The sequence below is a fragment of the Arvicanthis niloticus genome, chromosome 8 (genome assembly GCF_011762505.2).
Source record: "Arvicanthis niloticus isolate mArvNil1 chromosome 8, mArvNil1.pat.X, whole genome shotgun sequence".
In the NCBI taxonomy this organism is placed as follows: Eukaryota; Metazoa; Chordata; class Mammalia; order Rodentia; family Muridae; genus Arvicanthis; species Arvicanthis niloticus.
In genome coordinates, this window is record NC_047665.1 from 46,635,657 (window position 1) to 46,647,756 (window position 12,100).

The 12,100-nt window shown below is 38.6% G+C and overlaps 1 protein-coding gene across 7 annotated transcripts in view; it reads left to right on the forward strand.

Moving 5' to 3' along the window:
* Positions 1-12,100, forward strand: part of Hecw1 (HECT, C2 and WW domain containing E3 ubiquitin protein ligase 1) — a 300,520-nt gene that overhangs the window by 96,192 nt on the left and 192,228 nt on the right. The window lies entirely within an intron of this gene.

Sequence of the window (12,100 nt, forward strand, 5' to 3'; positions counted from 1 at the left end):
GGATTTTCCAAGGTAGTGGTTGCTTGGCTCAGAGGCCTGTCACTCAAGATAGCCATTTACTTGTGGTACCCGCCCTAGTTTTCAGCAACTGCAGCTCACATTTTCTAGGCACTGTGTGCTGTAATTTGCATGTTTTTCCTGTGAGGTCATTTCCTAAGAGGTAGATGAGATGATTGTTCCTGTTTCATATGAGAAGGAGCTGAGCTTCTCAGGCTGGAATGGATGCTGCAAAGTCTCAGTTGGTGAGTGAAAATCAGTGCTTCAAGTATGGCCCACGTGTTTGAGCAGGAATCCCTAACTACTTGGTCTTTGGATTGCTTGGGAATAGTTCTATACTCAGGCAGTAAATAAAACATTATTTAATAAATATATAAATTCCTTTATTGTGCAGTGCTGTGGAAATTTATTAAGCACAGTATTTGAATATTTAGCTAGTTCTTGAATTAACCAGGTAAGAAGAAGAATAAAGCCCCTTGATGTTCCTAAGAGGTACACAGGTAACTTTCTTCTGCCGTAAGAGCATAGTTGTTATCTCATACACAGGGCAACTTTCTTCATTAGAAAGTTATGATTAACACACCTATAGAATGAGCATATTATGTCTTAGGTTTAGGAAGCTCTGAATTTGCATTTAACTCTGTACTACTAAACATCCAGGGACAGGCTCAGCATAGTAACTCTAAGTATCCATCCCCTTTCTTGTCGAGAATATTCATTATCCCACCTTCCCTGTGACATTACTTTATCAGAGTTCGCCAGAGATCTTACCCTGCTCCTTCACTCAGCATCCCTCCCCCAGGCTCCCTCCTTTAGAAAGAGATTTACGTTTGTGTATTTCTCCCATTACACAACACACCAATCTTTTTAGTCCCCCCTAAGCTATACAAAAAAGCTTTGCCTTTGCCTGCAAAAAAGCTACAAAGAAAAGCCTTTAAAAGCATCAACTAGCATCTTTGAGGTGTTTACCATGTTAGAGGGTATTCAAGTTGGTTCCCACCATCTTAGTTTTGGCATCAGTAGGTATGGGGGTGGTATAGAGAAGGCTGCTGCCAGGATTAGGATTCTTGGCTAAGCTTAACCTGTGGGGGCTACTTTAAAACTCCTATTGTGAACTAAAAAGAACTAGAGTTCATTTAATAATTTCAATTTATATGACCAATCATTTATAGGGCAACTTGGTAGCATATAAAAAGTAGAAAAACATTACCACATAAACAATACATGTATACATATAGCCATATATAAAATTAGATGTGGAAATCAAAGCTTTCTGTAGTTTTAATTTATACTGTTCTGCTAAAGCAGGACAAAAGCTAAAGCTGAAGAGTCCAGAACAGCAGGTGCCATCTGCCTATGTGCTGTCCTCTCTGTCCCCCAGAAGCTAAGAGGGTTATTGCCCAGTGATCTCTGCTGTCCTGGTGCATTCTGGTCCTGATGAAGCCTGAGGCCTCATTTTTTTTTTTTCAGTTGGACTCTTGATATATTTATTTCTTCTGCAGCATTAAACAATCCTTAATCCAAAATTTGTACTCTTAAAGATATGACACTTCCTAGAAGCAAAACAGAAAACTTTGATCTAAAGTCACAGAGCCTAAACTAATCACTGACAGGTTCAGTTAGACACTTAGAAGCAAAAACATTGAAATATGAAATTTGTTATATAGCCTTTAAGGTAAGGTCTTCCCCCATATTTTTTCCACTTTTAAGTGATAAAATGTAAATGGTGGCCTCCTGGGATAACCTCCATTTTCTAAAGGACTCACTTAGCCCATTAAAAACTAGGGCAGAATTTTCTTCCTTTCCTTGAGTAACCTCTCTGTTCTTATTGTATTGCTAACAATACAGTATTATATTCATGTGTAGAGAATCTCTATCACCACTTCACATCTACGGTCCCTGCTGAGATACTGTAATCACAAGAAATGGGTTCCGTATGTGGGACAGTCAGTATACTTGGCAAATGGTTGATGGGATTTTGACCAACTAATCCATTTGTGCATATCCTAGCTTCCTCTTAGATCCTGTTCTTCTTTATGTATACAAAGAGAAGGACCAAATATAGGTCTTTCTATCATTTGGCCAATCTCCCATTAACTAGCCAGATTATTTCAAAATAAAATATTAACCTTTTCCCCCTTCAGAATAAAACTCCGATCCTGTACTGTAGCATGAAGTACACATGGTAGAGACAAGAAACTGGGGGCCTCTGGAAGCATCCCTCTCAGTCAGTGAAAAGCTCTCAAAACTACCTGATGTTATGTATCCCCAGTTCTGTGATGCTCAGGTATCCCTGCTGAACTGAGTATAAATACACAAGAGAGATAGAACACTACTTTGAGACCCCAGTCCTCTGGGCTTACTTATCCTGTCTTTGAATTGATCATGTTCATTGTCTCTCCAAAGACCAAACCTGTAATACTGGGGTACAAATCCCTACTATAGGCATTTCTGAACTTATTTGACGTTGGTAGATAGAACAATGTCTCTTTCTCATAAGACACTAAACAGGTCCCATGTAGTTCTGTTTGCCAGAGAAGCAGCCTGCCTTCATCCACATTCTGGTCTTTTCTTGGATTGCTATACACATTAAAAGTGCAAATGGACAGGATTTTGGTTTTCTTCTTTATTTCTTCCTCATGTTTAGGGGAGAAAAAATATCTACAGCAGGGTTTTGACTTTCTTGTTTGTTTTTTTCCTCATCATTAGAAGAAAAAAAAAATGTGTACTATTAGGACCGATACCAGCTCTCCATGCCTGAGTCTACAGTCCTTATAGGTGTCAGGGAAAATAGAAGGAGAAAGCAAAGAAAGAAAGTAACTGCTGAGAAGGGTACATCTCCTAGGAATATGGTAGAGCAAAGCATTCTAGGCTAACTTGAAATATTATTAGTCCTTCCAGGAGCTGCTGTGGAATGTGGGTGGTGCATGATTTTCAAGTGTGTGTGTGTGTATCTAACCTAAGCTTATGACCAGAGTATTTCACCATGGGAGTTTTCAAGTAGTGTGTATCAAAATGTCTCTTAAATACTCAATGTGTTCATCATAGGAGTTTCTAAGTAGTGGGTGCCATAATGTCTCTTAAATACTCAGTGTGTGCATAAGGTCCTGTTAGGAATTCCCAGGAATGAGCAGAACAGTTAAGAGGTTAGGAAGATTACTCCCAGTGGGTTCACCGATACTGGTGGATGTTGAGGTTCAGTGATACCCATTAGGATTTACAAGTTCTTATTTCTACTACCTATGGTTTTTCAGGAAAAACAAATGACTATAATTATTTTCTTTCTTTTTAGAAACTATTTTAGAAAAAAACCCTTAATAAAAATCTATACAACCTGTATAAAATAAAAATAAAAAATTTTAATAAAATTTTGTAACATAACAATATTTTGTCTTGCAACTCAGCAGATGATGTTTTATGTAAACAGACTGTACTTTTAGTAAGCATTTTTTTTTTTTTTTTTTTTTTTTTTGGTTTTTGAGACAGGGTTTCTCTGTGTAGTCCTGGCTATCCTGGAACTCACTCTGAAGACCAGGCTGGCCTCGAACTCAGAAATCCGCCTGCCTCTGCCTCCCAATTGCTGGGATTAAAGGCGTGTGCCACCACCGCCAGGCCATAGTAAGCTATTTTTAGATGCTTACTATCACTATAAATTACATGCTTGAAAGATCATGTATCTTTTAATGGTGTATAACATCCAATCTATTTTACTATTTTATGAGACATATTTAATTAACCCAGATATGTAATTTAATAGATTTCAAGAAGTTAAAAGTACACAAATTTATAAGACAGTATCAATTTATCATGCCTTTAAACAGATCTGAACTATATATTTCTGACACAATACAACAAATTAAGATCATATTCTTTTATTTTAAACCTTAAAAAAATAAATCAGTTTTGCTTGCAATCTCATTTGTAAACCAGCAGGAAGGACTTTCTAGCCTCGATTTCCAGAATTAATACGTTAAAGGGGCTAGTTAGTAGAATTTCTCCCTAGAAGGCAAGTAAGATAGCATAGGCTTATATTTCCTATTCCTAGAGACATTACAGTAGGTAATTCTTAAACCCCACCATCATCTTTCTGTCTGTCTTTCTGTCTGTCTTTCTGTCTATTTCTCTGTCTTTTCAGTGCTGGGGAATCTAACCCAAGACCTTGCATGTTAGGTCAGTTCTCTACCACTGAGCTAAATTCTCAGCTTCTAAATCTTTGTTTCATTAACATAACAGAAACATCACTTCCAACAACTATTTTCATATTAACTGGTACTATAAAGTGGTCCAAGATAAATTCAAATGCCTTTTACTCCTAAAATGTGGAAAGAAAAATCAGCCCAAAATGTAAAGAATAATTCCAAACAAAGCTCTTCAGAAAAGCAAGTAGTGAGCGCTTTGTTATGCAAAGTCTAGAATTTATTGTCATACTATCAAATAACCATAGCATGACAAGCCTGTTAAAAAATACTTCCTTTATGATTGGCACCAAGACCAGAAACAAACTAAAGTTCAGACTATAACACTTTTCAACAATCATAAGACTGAATTGATACAGGTGTAGATCTGAGTCTCAGGAGATCTGGTGAAATTTTTAGGCTCTTGTGTCTCAAGACTAAGAGTTGGACCAGGGCCACATGATTAGAAATAATAACAGAGACAATTATTATGAAAAGAAAGAATTTGTGAGATGAGAGTGGAAAATGACCAGGGAAAAGACTGGCCCATGAGATTCATTACCCTATATACATAGGTTATTTACATTAACACCCAGTGGCTTACATTTGTATATCACCTGTTTTGTTGGCTGGTTGGTTTTTGTTGTTTTCAGGGATATTCTATTGTATTTAGTTCAGGTGGGGAAGGGAGTCTGGTCTTCCTTTGCCAACTGGCTTATTTCACATGCCAATCTTGGCACTGCTATATTCAGTCCCTTTCTCCTGCCATAACAGCCCCCTGATAAATGTAAACCCTAAAATCCTTCTGGAGAGGAGAAGTGTGATGGGCAATCCATCTTTAGTAACTGTGTTAAAGTTGATAGAGTGTGGTTTTGCCTAAGTACAACAAGACTCCCCATGCTTTAATGATTAGGCAGGAGGCATCAGAGTTCTTGTATTAGTAATAAGATAGACCTGTTGTGGTATCCAGGGCTCACTGTGGTGGGAGAACTGGGTTCTACTGATGCCAAGTAGCCTTGGTTTCTACTGCTTATGTTCTTGCCCTTGCCTTTCACCCTCTGGTTATCTCTGGTGTTAGCTGGTCTTGCTGTCTTTGACTGTGGCTTATCCCTCCTGCAAGCCTGTGTGTCAGTACTCCTGGGAGACCAGTTCTCTTCTGTCCTTATCTGAGAACTGTGGCACAGGATCAGCTCAGGGTGCAGACCGAAACCAGGAGGATCTTGTCCCAGGCTGCTCCTTGGTTCCTATGTCTTGAGGTCTCTGGGTGGGTCCCCCAGAGCCAAAGTGGTGGTCTTACCTGTGCTCACAGGTGTGTCATTACTCCTGGGAGACCAGATCTCCTTAGGTGGGATTTGGGTATGGAGCACTGTGGCATAGGATCAGCTCCGGGCGCAGACAGAAAACGGAAGCGAGGACACATACTTTTACTATCATAATTTCAATCAGTACTGCCAGAAAGGATGAAAACCAGGAAAGTCATGTCCATACTAAGTCCAGAAGAACCATATTTGTGTGCCAGGTTGTGATTCCTTGGGGTGTTGTTTATTTAAGAGTTGTGTGGCCCACACCACTTGTAAATCCAGCTTCATGGGACCTGACATTCTCTTTTGTTCTCCTTGGACACACACAGACACATGGAAAAAACACAAACATATGTGTACTCACAATTAAAAATAAAATAAGTCTTAAAAATCAAAACTCCTAAAACATAAAACCATTAGTGATCCCAGTATACTGAATATATTTAAAATCTGCATCTAAAAACATATTATGAGCTATTTCCTCTATACTTATTAGAAAGCTTCTAAATAAGATAATTGTAGCTTGACATAAATCCATCAGTTAGAAGAATTGGTGAAGTCAGACACTTGGTTTAAAATGGGAACCCATGGATGTCTTAATACTTAAGAAAGAGGGGAGACATAACAGCAGTTGTTTTTAATTTCAGTGGCAAAAAATGGTTTCATTCTGCTGAGAGCTTACAGGCTCTAATGTATGGGTCCAGAATTATTATTTCTACAAAGAAAAGCAAGAGCCATAGTGAGAAGGTGTTTTAGGATATATAAGTCAGTAGCCATTAGCATGTTACTTTGTTTTGTGAAGAGAAGTTTGAGGTCCTCCACTGGCTCACAGACATAGGTGTTCTCTGGATCTTCAAGTAGAATCCCTTGATTTGGGGTCCTGAAGTTGTGAACTTAGCTCTCTGGTTTCCCAGCAGTGTGGAAGACATGAGGATACTTAGGGCAACCTTTGAAGACTCAACCTCTCTGCTCTTCTTTTTCTTTTAAGTGGATCCAGAAACAAGAGTCCATAATCTTTGGGTCCTAGCATTAGACAGGTACAACGGGTTTCCATATTCCTTCAGAGCTGTTTGATATTGGTTTCGATTTATTGTGTAGTAAGGTCATTTGATTAGTCTCAGATTATAATACCAGATCTAATATGGGGAAGGAAGTTACTCTGTAGTAACTAACAAGGGCCGAACTTCATATTAGATTTTGGAGTGGTTCAAATTCTCTTGATTATAGTGGATGACAACATTGGCCAATTTTTCTGAGTTTTTTTGCTTTACTGGTATCCTTTTAATAGTTCAGTCAATTCTTTTGATTTTTCTCTGCAGAATCTAAGCAGAGTATAGCCTGGGACTCTAGATGTCTACAGAGTCACCTCTGATATGAATGATGACCCATTGACACGTTGTAATAAGGAGAACAAATTTGGGTTCATTTCTTTTTGAAAGTCAATGCCATATCAGCAGCCTTCTCAGTCCACTGGGGAAGGTGTCTAAAAACATTAGATGTGAAGCCTGCATAATGTGGAATATAATTGTATTATTTGGGGCTTTCTAAAAGAATAGAACTCATAGAATATATGTTTATTTCTTAGAGTGGCTTACAGGCTTAATTCTCTACACTTGATTTGGGATCTCTCTTTAAAGGAGTATCAATCTCCTTTCCTGCCCCAGTCTATTTCACCATGATCAACTTTTCTGGACCAGAGCAAATGAACAGTGTTGTTCTGCATTCCTATCAGGAAGCCAGATGAGTTATGGCCTTGGCTGGCTAGGACATCACAAGTAGAACCATAGTCCTAGGTGAGTCTCTGACAGGTAATAGGTGTGACCCTCTACCAGTTTCCCTATGCCTTCTATTACGTAGGGAACCTTGGCTCCTTTCTCACTTCTAGGTAACTCTGCCACCAGTATTTTCCAAACAGGAAGCAGCATTCTCAGCACAAACAGTTTTTTTCTGACTTGCTTACAGTCTGTCCTAGTAACTGTTCAAGGGTGTCATTCTGATGCAGCACCAGTAGAGGACCAGAACCAGAGCTACTAGCAAAAATCAAGACCATAACCTTTCAACAGTTTCATACCCTGCTCTCTATGAAGCCGTTCTTGTTGAGACACAAAAATGTATCATTTCCTTTCTGAGTAAGTGCTTTTACAAAAGGCCTGGACTTTACTATAAATATTATATATATCTTTTCTCACTTAAAATAAATTGTACTTCTGTCTAAAACCAGAGCAAAGTAGAAGAGACTTGTGTGGATAATTCAGTGGTTGGTTTTTAACTAGGCTGTGCACATGGCGTGACTATTTTCTCAAGGCAGCCACTCAGCATAAAGTGTGTGTGTTGTCTAACTGTTTCATGTAAGCACTGTAGAGTGGATGATCTTGTTCAGGAAAAGGAATTTCATCTCTGTAGAATGTTGCAGATGTCTTTTTTCCTGTCCTGTTGAGTTTAAGCTCAATTTTTCCCTTTGTCAGCAAGAACTAAATGTTTTCTTGTATATTTTGTTTGTGTGTTTGTTTTACTCTAGTATCCAAATGCAGTGTGCATAATTCTTGGAGAATTGAGCATCACTGATACTCTATAACATGTCGTTGCATCACTGAAGGTCACTGCTGAGTTAACCTGTGCAGCCGTGCTTCCTCAGTGCAGGCTCTTGTGTCCGCTGCTTCAGACAATAAGCAGCTGTTTTCACAATCGTAATTGTATATATACCAGGAATCAATATGTATATATTTTCCCTTTTTTCTTGATGATTTTTTTAAAAATCCAAATATGCAAAGTAAAAGGCTCAGGAGTATTCTATTCTTAGAATGTCCAGATAGTGACTGTCCTGGTCCAAAGGAACCTCACAAACCACAAAAAGTAAGATGTCATACCCTGGAATCAGGATCCTGTGTCGCACTCAATGCAGCTTAGATTAGTTGGATTGGGGCTTGAACCCATCACTTATTATTCACCCAGGAACTACTTATTTGCTGTTTCCTTTGTACCACACATAGTCAAGGAACGTACTGAGGATATAACTCTAAGCAAACAGGCATTTCATTCTACTGAGGAAAAGGTGTTAGAACATTTTAGAATAATCAGTATAAAACATTTGGTAAGGAGTGGAAGTGATAAGGAGAAAGGTAAGGCAGTATCATGGTCCCTCTGATACTGCATAAAGCAATAGCTTAGAGCTCACCAAGTCTGTGGTCATCTCAAAATTTTATTTGGTTGCTAGTAAGCCTTTTAAGATTCTATTTGATAGATATTTTTCTTTTTTATTTTTAATTAATTAATTTTTTTTTTTTTTTGAGACAGAGGTTTTCTCTGTGTAGTCCTGACTGTCCTGGAACTCACTCTGTAGACCAGGCTGGCCTCGAATTCAGAGGGCAGAATTCAGGCCTGTCTCTGCCTCCCAAGTGCTGGGATTAAAGGCGTGTGCCACCACTGCCTGGCTTATTTTTCTTTTCTAAAAGAAGAGATTTTAGTAAAATTTAAAATCTTGTTTTTTATTATTCATTCATTCATTCATTCATTCATTCATTTTAAACTCCAGATTTTATTCCCTGCCCAGTCCACCCTCCGACTGTTCCACATCCCAAACCTTCGCTCTGCCTTCCTGTCTCCACAAGGATATCCCCCCACCCCACCAGACCTCTAAACTCCCTGGGACCTCCAGTCTCTTGACGGTTAGGTGCATCTTCTCTGACTAAACCCAGACCCGGCAGTCCTCTACTGTATATGTTTTGACTTCATATCCGCTGGTGTATGCTGCCTGGTTGGTGTGCAGTGTCTGAGAGATCTTGGGGTCCAGGTTAAGACTGCTGGTCCTCTGACAGGGTTGGCTCCTCCTCAGCTTCTACCAGCTTTCCCCTAATACAACTACAGGGGTCAACAGTTTCTGTCCATTGATTGGGTGCAAATATCTTCATCTAAACATTTCAGCTACTTGTTGGGTCTTTCAGAGGGCAGTCATGATAGGTCCCTTTTTGTGAGCATTCCATAGCCTCAGTAATAGTGTCAGGTCTTGGTGCCTCCCCTTGAGCTGGGCCTGTCACTGGACCTTCTTTTCCTCAGGCTCCTCTCCATTTCCATCCCTGCAGTTCTTTCAGACAGGAACAGTTATAGGTCAGAATTTTGACTGTGGGATGGCAATCCCATCTCTCATTTGATGCCTTGTCTTTCTGCTAGAGGTGGGCTCTATAAGTTCCCTCTCCCTACTTACTGTAGGGCATTTCATCTAAGGTCTCTCCCTTTAAGTCCTAAGAGTCTCTCACATCCTGGGTCTCTGGTACATTATAGAGCCCCCCCCCCCAACTTTCTACCTCCTGAGATTGCCTGTTTTCATTCTTTGAGCTGGCCCTCAGTGCTTCAGTCCTTTTCCCCTCACCCAATACCATATCTGGTTTTCCTCTTTCTCCCCTCCCTGTCCACTTTTTCTCCTAGGTCCCTCCCTCCCTCCCCACTTGTGATTGCTTCCTTCTCCCTCCCAAGTGCCTAACTTGGGCCCTTCAACTTGTTGATCTTTTTGAATTCTGTGGACTGTACCTTGAATATTCCTTACTTTTTTTTTTTTTTTTTTTTTTTTTTTTGCTAATATCCACTTATTAGTGAGTACATACCATGTATGTCCTTTTGGTCTGAGTTACCTCACTCAGGATATTTCTAGTTCTTTCCATTTGTCTGTAAAACTCAGGATGTCCTTGTTCTTAATAGCTGAGTAGTACTCCATTGTGTAAATGAACCACATTTTCTGTATCCATTCTTCTGTTGTGGGACATCTTCGTTGTTTCCAGCTTCTGGCTATCACAAACAAGACTAACAACACCCCTTCATGTTAAAAGTATTGGAGAGATCAGGAATTCAAGGCCCATACCTAAACATAATAAAAGCAATATACACCAAACCAACAGCCAATATCAAATTAAATGAAGAGATACTTGAAGCAATCCCACTAAAATTGGAGACAAGACAAGGACGCCCACTCTCCCCACATCTATTCAATATAGTACTCGAAGTGCTAGCTAGAACAATAAGACAACAAAAAGAGATCAAGGGAATACAAATTAAAAAGCAGAAATAAAGGTATCACTATTTGCAGATGATATGATTGTATATATAAGTGACCCCCAAAATTCTACCAGAGAATTTCCCCAGCTGATAAACAACTTTAGCAAAGTGGCCAGATATAAAATTAACTCAAATAAATCAGTAGCCTGCCTTTATACAAATGATAAAAAGGCTGAGAAATATATTAGGGAAACTACTCCCTTCACAATAGCCACAAATAATATAAAGTATCTTGGGGTAACTCTAACTAAACAAGTGAAAGATCTGTATGACAATAACTTCAAGTCTCTCAAGAAAGAAATCAAAGAAGATCTTAGAAAATGGAGAGATTTCCCACGTTCATGGATTGGCAGAATTAATACAGTAAAAATGGCCATCCTACCAAAGACAGTCTACAGATTCAATGCAATTCTCATCAAAATCCCAACACAATTCTTCAAAGACATGGAAAGAGCAATTCTCAAATTCATCTGAAAAGGCACAAAACCCAGAACAGCAAAAACAATACTTAACAATAAAAGAATGGCTGGGGAATTACCATCTCTGACCTCAAGGTTTACTACAGAGCAATAGTGATAAAAACTGCATGTTATTGTTACAGAGACAGATACATTGATCAATGGAGTAGAATTGAAGACCCAGAAATAAAACCACACACTTATGGGCACTTGATCTTTGACAAAGAAGCCAAACATATATAATGGAAAAAAAGAAAGCATTTTCAATAAATGGTGCTGGTCTAACTGGCTATCAGTATGTAGAAAAATAAAAATAGATCCATATTTGTCACTGTGCACAAAGCTCAGGTCTAAGTGGATCAAGGACCTCAACATAAATCCTGTTACATTGAATCTAATAGAAGAGAAAGTGGGAAATAGCCTTGAACTCATTGGCACAGGGGTAAATTTCCTAAACAGAACTCTAGTGGCTCATGCTCTAAGATCAAGAATTGATAAATGGGACCTCATGAAACTGGAAAGCTTCTGTAAGGCAAAAGACATAGCCAGTAAGACAAATCAGCAACCTAAAGATTGGGAAAAATATCTTCACTAACCTCATATCTGATAGAGGGTAAATATCCAAAATATACAAAGAACTCAAGCAGCTAACCACCAAAAAACCAAACAACCCAATCAAAAAATGGGGTATAGAACTAAACCAAGAATTTACAACAAAGGAATCTCGAGTAGCAAAGAAACACTAAAGAAATGTTCAAAGTCCTTAGTGATCAGAGAAATGCAAATTAAATCAACCCTGAGATTCCACCTTACACCAATCAGAATGACTAAGATAAAACCCTTAGGTGACAGCACAGAGGGAGATCAAAAGGATAAAAATCAGAAAGGAATAAGTCAAAGTATATTTATTTGCATATGATATATTATACATAAGTGATCTTAAAATTTTCACTAGGAAGTTCTACAGCTGATCAACACTTGCAACAAAGCAGCTAGATTCAAAATTAACTTACAAGATCAGTAGCTTTTCTATATATAAATGACAAATGGACTGAGACAAAATTAGGGAAACTATACCTTTCACAATAATCTCAAATCATTTAAAACATCTTAGAGAACTCTA